The following is an 8,949-nucleotide window of genomic DNA, read 5'->3' on the forward strand; positions in this document are numbered from 1 at the left end:
ATTTTGCATGCAATCGTCGTATTTACAGATAAAAAATGCGAAAACATTTCTGTTTTTAATCTTTTCTAGTAATGCAATCTTTTTAGCAACTCACAGGTATTTGTAAAATAGAATATTCTACATGTCGGATAATTCCGACAACATAATCTTTCATGTAGATCAATATTTATATGTAAGAACATAGCTATTTGTGGATATAATGTAGAGATGAATGTATGGATCACGTAGTAAATTCATGTGGGTGCTTAATGAGATTATGGAAGCAGTGCATGGGCGTGATGGGAGTTGGGGTGTAGGCATATAGCATATCTATTGTTTAGCCATAAATGTAGTAAGTAAAGTTGTGAATAGTGGAACAGAATTACTATGGATTTTGTATCCAATGTATTGAAGAATTTTACGTAAAACCATTGATCAGTGGAACATAGTAAATGCACGACGTTTTCGAAAACCAAAAATGGTCCTATAACACTGCCTGGCCGAAGAATAGAACCTGAAACCTCTTAATGGGTAGTCCACATTTTTTTTAATATTGTTTTTTTAGTACGTCGTGTGACGTAGGTACGTTTACAAACGAGTTCACATACACATGGCACACAGACCCGAAACAACAATTCGTGGATCACACAAAGAGTTGTTCCAATTAATACTTTGCCAACTCCAAGAATCGAACGGGATCATTTACTCAGTACTCACACTTGCGACCACTAATTTGTCAATGAGTGAGTAAAAAGTGTTTGTAAGCTTCATTCAGTAATTTAATGGTATATCATACTATTGTTTTCACTGCTTACTTAGCGATTATTGTGTAATCTCCACAGAATAGATAAAAGATAATTTCTTATGATTAAATTAATAAACTTATCTTATTAAATTAGAAATATGTTGAATAATAATTACATATTAGCTCATAATTATATTTGAAAAAGCTATAATTATGTGTGTTGAAAACTTATTATGAAAATTGTTTTCAAAGTTAGGTATGTGTTAGAGTTTATTTAAGAATTGGTTTTAAACTAACATCTCAGTAGTTAAACACGATAAATTTAATTGAAAACAAATAATTTTCACTTACATATTCACATATCAAAACGTTTTCAACTAATAAAATGCGACATTACATTATACACGTCTTCGAAATTATACATGGAGACGATTCAAATAATTCGAGAGAGTTATTAGATCGCGTCGTCTTCGGAAAGTGCGCGTAACTTCAGCCATTTGTAATCGCGTCATGACAATTCAGGAAGTACGCTAATATTTCAAGCTACCTTCTAATGTTACACCGCCCTCTAGGTGTCACAGCTCATTTCATATTCTATCAGACCTCCGATTTGTCCTACAACCCGTTTGAAATAAGACAGCCACGATAAATAATTAAATCGCCAATTTGTCACGGACGGATTATAATACTTTTATCAAAAATTCCCTTTAGGATTAACGTTCTATTTCTATCGTCCCCCTCTCCGATCGTTACGTTTAATATATGGGCATGTAATTCGAAATTGAAATGTTCAGTTATTACTGTGATGCGGGTCACAATATTGTTTGATACGAATTTCAATACCGGCGGATACCTCGGCGTGTAATTAAATTTGTTTGTTTGCGCGTACGCGCCGCTGCGGCCGGCTTACAGCGGGTTTGTGATTTTTACACACACACTGTATACAGAAAATATATACAGGATGAAGTTTGATGAAATTTTAATCAAAATGTGCTCGGCAACATCGAAAAAAACCTTTTTGACTTATGTATATTTTGAGATTGCTTGATTAATTTCGTGTGTGCCCGTTCGTTAGACGAAATACGGCTAACTAAATTAAACAGTATTATTTTGTGTTAGGATTTTTTTAAATATTTTTTGGCGTTCTGTTTAGATATCGTAAATTGTTTTAGCAACACATTGACGGAGACCTATTGATAAAAGGGTAAGTAAATATCCAATTACTGTATTTAATCTAGTTAAACGTGTTTAATCCTTCCCTTTTTATGTGTAGTGTGCGTGGGAGACTGGTACTCCCGTACGCATCTCAAAAATGTATGTTGACGTGTCTTGTCCATGGAGCAAATAAAAATAGAATATATCATATTGTGAGAAACTCATTTGACGTAAAGCGTGGCACTTTACATACATTACAAACCACGCCTTTCTCTATTTTTCAACATGCAATATAAATCTATTCATAACTAAAACACCTTATCACGTAAATTAATAGAAAATATTACTAGTTTCGAGTTAAAGGTTGAGTTTTTGGGTGTCACAGTGCACAATCATTATTATGGCATCTCCTCTTTGCACTTGCTTCATGATCTTGGTTTATATAAATCTAGTCAGTTGTTTTAACTCGTCTCTCCTTTCTATTGATAATGATAAGAATCAGGACAACTTCAAAACAACAAAAAATAAACAAAAGGTACCTTTAAAAAAAGTAAAACTCTCAAAGTCACATGAAACTTGAAACTGGTAACCCACTTTCTTTCCCAATTTATACAAAATTAACTAACAAAGTAACGAACAAACGAACAACTTTAACAATTACATTAATTACAAGAACAATCCAACAAAAATACAATACACACGACAATCGAACACAACCCTCGATCAACGAAATACAGTAATACGTTAATTCACCTCTATTGCCAGAAATAGATGAACCAAATTATACTTAATAGATATAATGAACATCGACTATGTTAAGTTACCAGCAGGTCAAGTCACACCCATACATATATGAGCCATCTTCAATCAAATTTCAACTGAACTACTTTAGGAATAAAGTCGAGAATCACTTGTTGAGTTTCTTAGAAAGGGTAGCTAGATCTGCTGTCAGTACATATGTGTGGTGGCTGAGACGTCGCGATGGTCGAGTAGTGAGAAATGGTCTCCCCGCGCCGTTCTGACAAGACCCTCGATTTTTCTCGTGGTCGCGTATATCTTAGTGGGGAGATAACGTCGGAATGCTGAGACAGCTGTTTGCCACAGATAACAGTATGCGCGTAATTACTTTGTTTAGAAGGTATTTGTGACTTGGTCAAATGGCTGAGAAAAGTTCTGAACGATTTATTTTATATTTATAATCAACTAGCTATTCCCTTGTGGATTCACCTGCAGCTCGGTTCCTATTGGATAACGTGATGTTTTATAGCTTTTTTGGAATGGGTGGAATCCAACACTAAAAGTTTTATTTAATACGAACTGTATTATAATACAGTTTAAACGACTATATACTAGCTGATCTTGCGTGGATTAAGTTATTCTTTAATATATCAGCTACCTGCCAATAAAAGTCCCGTCGAAATCGGTCCAGCCATTTCAGAGATTAGCCAAAACAAAAAGACAGACAGAGTAAAATTGTAAAACATATAATTTTGGTGGCATAACTGCAAAATACACTCAGTTAAATTGAAGACACTTCATAACAATAAAAACCTACAAAATAAAACTTTGTCTTCTTCTGTCTTCTCTTCGACCTAAGAATCAAACCTGAGACTACAGAACCAAGGTCATCTATACACTTATCTAAAAATGTCAAAGTTCAAGAAACTGACATTGACGGAATGCAGATGCTACGATACGAGTAGGATTGGAAGGCAAGATGGTTGATTGTTACAATTTGTCTTGTCAACAGTAAGTCACCTTACAACCTACAATCCTGACCTACGGTAACATTGGTAATGGATATACAATCTTGCCAATTACTTAAGTGGGGGAGAGCCATGCTTCGGCACGACTGGGCCGGCTCAACCGGAGTGATGCCACGGCCTGAAACCGACGTGAAACAACGCTTGTGTTTCGTTGTGTGAGTGAGGTTACTGGAGGCCCAATTCCCACCTTCCCAATCCCCGATTCTCCAACAACCTTTAAATTCCTAACCTCCAAAAGGCCGGTAACGCATTTGTAACGCCTTTGGTGTTTCGGGTGTCCAGGGGCGGCGGTGATTGCTTACCATCAGGTAATGCGTCTGCTCGATTATCGGCGTGTTTCATAAAAAATAATAATAAAGGAAATAAAATTGCCTAAATTACTCCTTAGTACATCAGCTACCTGCCAATAAAAGTCCTGTCAAAATCAATCGAGCCATTTCAGAGATTAGCAGGAACAAACAGACAGACAGACAGACGAAAATTGTACAAAAATATTATTTTGGTGTATGTATTGTACGTATATTCATATTATGCATATTGTAGTAGAAAGTGGTTAATAGGTACTTATATGAATATTACAAACAGATACTCCAATTTTATTTGTTAGTCTAGATAAAATTGTATTTTTGTTTTATATTCAAACCTACAGATTGCTCAATAAACATAAAAAAATAAGACCCTACTATATCAAACCCTTTATTCTTTACATCGTTTTAAAAATAACAGCAATAAAAAAATAATTCAATTCTACAAGCAATCTTCTTGTCAATGTGCATTTTAGTAAACCATAAATATATTTGAATTTGGAATCCAACACAAATGCCATGTTGATACCACTTGACAGTCGGGACGTTAAGCAATAATCTATTTAAGTTTATATATCTCTGTGAATAATAAAAATACTTCATCTTATTCAATTGTAGGAGTGACATTTTTTTCTTTTATCTGTTGACTGATGCACACTTTATTGGCTCCGACGATAGAATTATGAAAATAAAAATAGAAAGAAAATCCCACTTGAAAAACAAAATAGTTTTTCGTAGTAAACTGTTTTCAATTCGAATCTCCTTTTTTATTTTTTGAGCTGTAGATACGATATTTGCATTGAACTATGAAACTTCGTAAATCTTTTGTATTGTGAATACAAAGAGAAATAAGATATCACTATACAGAATTCCAATTATAATTTTTCAATCATAAACAATTTGTGAAAGACTTAAAACTTGTCAGTTATTTTTTAACTACACTAGGATTCTCTCCTATATCGTGGGTGCGTTTTCAAACATATAATTTTACGTACACATGACACCTAGACCGATATCATCACAAAGAGTTGAGTTGTTCCGTGCGGGAATGGAACCCGCGACACGTTGTACGGCAGCCAGTTGCCGAGCCACCGCGCCAACTGTGCAGTCTGTTATTGAGATTTTATCGTGACATTAAAGATTATATTCTTATTAGATCATACCTAGATCTAAATTAAAAATCACGAACATGATAATTAAATTCTTCATCTAGTTCATTAAACTGATAATTACTAGGAGTTCTCGCATTGGTCATTTCATGCGACGCCGGCGACGCGGCGACAGAAAGAGATTCAATGCATTTTGCTGTTTTTGCACGTCTGGACATTGAATGAATTTTAAATGTAACTGCGGTCTAAAAGGAGCGTTCGTTTGAATTAATTGCCGAACCAATTATCTTACGGATAGAGTGTTAGATTAACTTTTTTAACACGTGACAGCTTGCTATCGGTATTTTTCGGACGGATCCGAGTTTGTAAACTTGGCGCTTATCAAGTAATGAACATCTATAAGTTAATTATCTCTGGTCGAAACTTGCTAATTCGAAAACGCATTAAGGCGTAATTTTCGCTGTATTACTTGAATTGTTCTGAGTAAAATCACGAAAAAGTTCATTTTCGTGCGAAAGTTGGTAAGACATCAATTTACTAAGTTGTACGTGAAGAGCCGTCTTTATCTTATCGTATTAAGTCTAGATCTAAGAATCGGGTAATTGAACGGCTACCTCATTAATAATAGCTTACGATCTAGGCTTTTTTGTCATTCAATATTGAAGTCGTTTTTATAAGTACGTACATATGTAGGTATATGTTAAAGAAACATTTAAATTAGTTTTTTAACATTTTATACTAGCTCCTGTCAGCGGCCTCGCCCACATTCCCATGGAATAAAAAGTCAGCATGGCATAAAGAGTCAAGTCACCTCATACCCTGTCTGTATACAAAATTTCATTAAAATCTGTTCAGTAGTTTCAACATGATTGACGGACAAAAGTCCAAATATACAAATTCAAGTCAATTACATTAATTGTAATAGTAATATGTAAAAAGGTAAAACAAATGTACTTATTTTTTAGTAAACCAAATATCATCATCATCATCAACCTGTATAATTATAAACATAAAAATTTGGCTCTACTTTAAAGAATTAATTATACATTTATTATAACCTGTGTTTTGTTAAGCACAACGTACAAAAAACTTACTTAATCATACCTCTCTTTAACTAAAATATACTCGTACCTCTTTTCAAATATTCATTTTGCTATATTTAGATTGAAAAACCAACGTGAAAGCAATAAATCTCTCAATCAACAACAAACATCTTTGAATTTTAATTGGTTACCAGGCCGAGCCACTCAACCTCATTTTTCACATCTAAACGATTCATTAGGCGATTTAATTCTATCAAGCAACTTCACTATTTTGCCGAGGAAAAGTAAACCCATTTCTATCCAAACCAGTTACCATCATAATTGTTTTGTACCAATTATAAATTCAAAGTTACAAGATTGAATTAATAAATAAATAATACCATTCGCAATGTATATTTTGACAAGTAACAAATACGTTTAAATTATTTAAGGTATTCTGCCGACGCTGATTGCAATCTCAAATATTATGAAATAGAATTTAAAACGATTATGTAATTCTACCTTACGATTCTGGAAGGCATTTGCGAAATCTTGTCATAAAATGTATAATTTGTTAACAGATTTCGGGCCAACGGATTCGACCCTTAATCGTGCCTTTGTCGTTACAAGTTTGAAAGTCAAAGTCAAATATTTGGAAAAACATAATTGAGTACGATAAATAATCATCGAATGCCGTGTCAAGAGAACTTAGCCGAAATGCAGAGCAATGTTTAAGTTACGCTACCAATTTGTTATGTAGCCAATTAACGAAAGTTTCTCAAGTGTAGCTTGAAAACAGACTAAATTTATTTACAGTACAGGAAATGGGAGGGCCTCCTCGTTCTGAATTTTTAATACGGTCCCCTGTATAATTAAAGAACACGGCAGGTATAGATGAGAAGAACAAAATTGCTAAGGAGCAACTCGACCCTCAGTTGCGAAGGTAATTTGATCAGGGTCTAAGATATTTACGTAAAATGAGTTGTGTTTTGCGTTCAATGTTTCCACCGGCAACTAATCAACGAGGTTGTTCCGCAAATTAGATTTTGTGTGCATTTATATTGGAGCAGAGTTTTTATATTTTTTCAAGTTGCTGTATTTATTCTAATTATGCTAGAGTCCCACAAAATTATTCTAAGTGCAGTAATATTCGTCAGAAACATCCATCTTCCTTAACGGAGTGTCATAGTGCAGGCGCGGCCGGAGTCGTGCCGTATCGCTCGCTCATCTGACCCGGTTCGAGTGCCTACCACATCCAGACTGGACGAGTGACTAAGGGCCCGCCACGATTGTGCGGAATCAACCACAATGGGGCGTGTTAACGATTGTTGTGATGTGCCAATATATGCTGGCGACCGGCAAATGTCTGTAAGGAATTTGTATTGGCTGCAGTTATTGCTAGGGTTAAGTGCGCAGTGGGAGGATCATACGAGCTTCCTCCTCGATAAATATTTATACTCTCCGTGTAGGATTCATTCAATGCTCGGTATGTAAATTACGAATTGCCACGCGAACCGTCGTCGTGGGTTTAAACCAAAATATGTACATTGTAATCCTATAAATTCAGCGCATGTCCCGGCATTAATACAATTCGGTTGACTTTCCAACAAATACTTCAGATTTGTCGAAATAACTCTGCAAGTTTAGATAAAGGGAGGTTGTAGTTGGCTGTATCAGCCTGTGAGCTCGTAATTTAATTAGAATTTCTGAAATGGAATCTCATGAATGACTTTTGTTTCTGATGTATTTACTCGTTATGTAAAGCAAGCAACAAAATGTTTGAATTCGGTTGCTTTGTGGGAAGTTTGCTGGAACAATTTATTGGACGGATCGTTCCCTTTGGTCTACATATGCGCTGACCCCGCACTTTATTATTTGTTCGACTATTGAGGAGAATTAAATAAACGTCAGCGGTATCCTTCAACTTTTAATTACTTTTCCATCTATGTCTGGTTCGCCTTGCTGGGGCTTTATTTTAAAATGTTTGATTAAATTACTTACTTACTACCTATACGTTTTTAATTTGGAGTTTATTTATATCACTTTGTACCGGACGACTTTAGACGTGAATGTCGCATCGCATCAGCTTCAAACTTGTCTTGAATTTTGTGTTCAAATTATTATTAATATTGTGTTGCGCGGTGTTTTATGAATCTTCCTGTTTTTGTATATTAAATATAGTTATATACATACATATATGCATAAGTATTTATGTACGTATTACGACTGCTTCATTAGTCGAGTAGTTGCCAGCGACTACCAATGAACTCTGAGTTACATTCCTGGATTAGATAGACTTTTAGAAAAATATAAAGCGTAGAAAAGTAATTACATACAGTATCATTACATAATTTATAATCTACGCGCTTGTATAAACGAGATACATAAATGTTAAGGTAGCTAAACAAGTATGTAAGGATCGTACTAGATGGCGCTCTGTAGGTTTTTCTGTTCTTATTAACTAGAATACGGGTATCATCATCGTCGTCATCATAAGTGGAGTTTCTCATAATCTGGAAACTCAAGTCAAGTAAAAAGCATTTATTGCACCTAAACCATTATCAGATACATTTGAAACGAAACTTCCTCTTTTTTAGTTAATGATTATAGTTTGAATGGAGTTTATCACGAATGGGCCAGCTCGACCGGAGTGATACCACGACCTCACAGAAAACCGGCGTGAAACAACGCTTGCGTTGTTTTTGTAACGCACTTGTAACGCCTCTAGTGTTTCGGGTGTCCAGGGGTGACAGTGAGCGCTTACCATTAGGTGATCAGTCTGCTCGTTTATACCGTTAAAAAAAACAACTCTGCTATTACCACGTAGCAACAAACTTAGTACTTATTAAAAATATATAACTCCCAATA

This window comes from Spodoptera frugiperda, chromosome 8 (assembly GCF_023101765.2).
Source record: "Spodoptera frugiperda isolate SF20-4 chromosome 8, AGI-APGP_CSIRO_Sfru_2.0, whole genome shotgun sequence".
Classification (NCBI taxonomy): Eukaryota; Metazoa; Arthropoda; class Insecta; order Lepidoptera; family Noctuidae; genus Spodoptera; species Spodoptera frugiperda.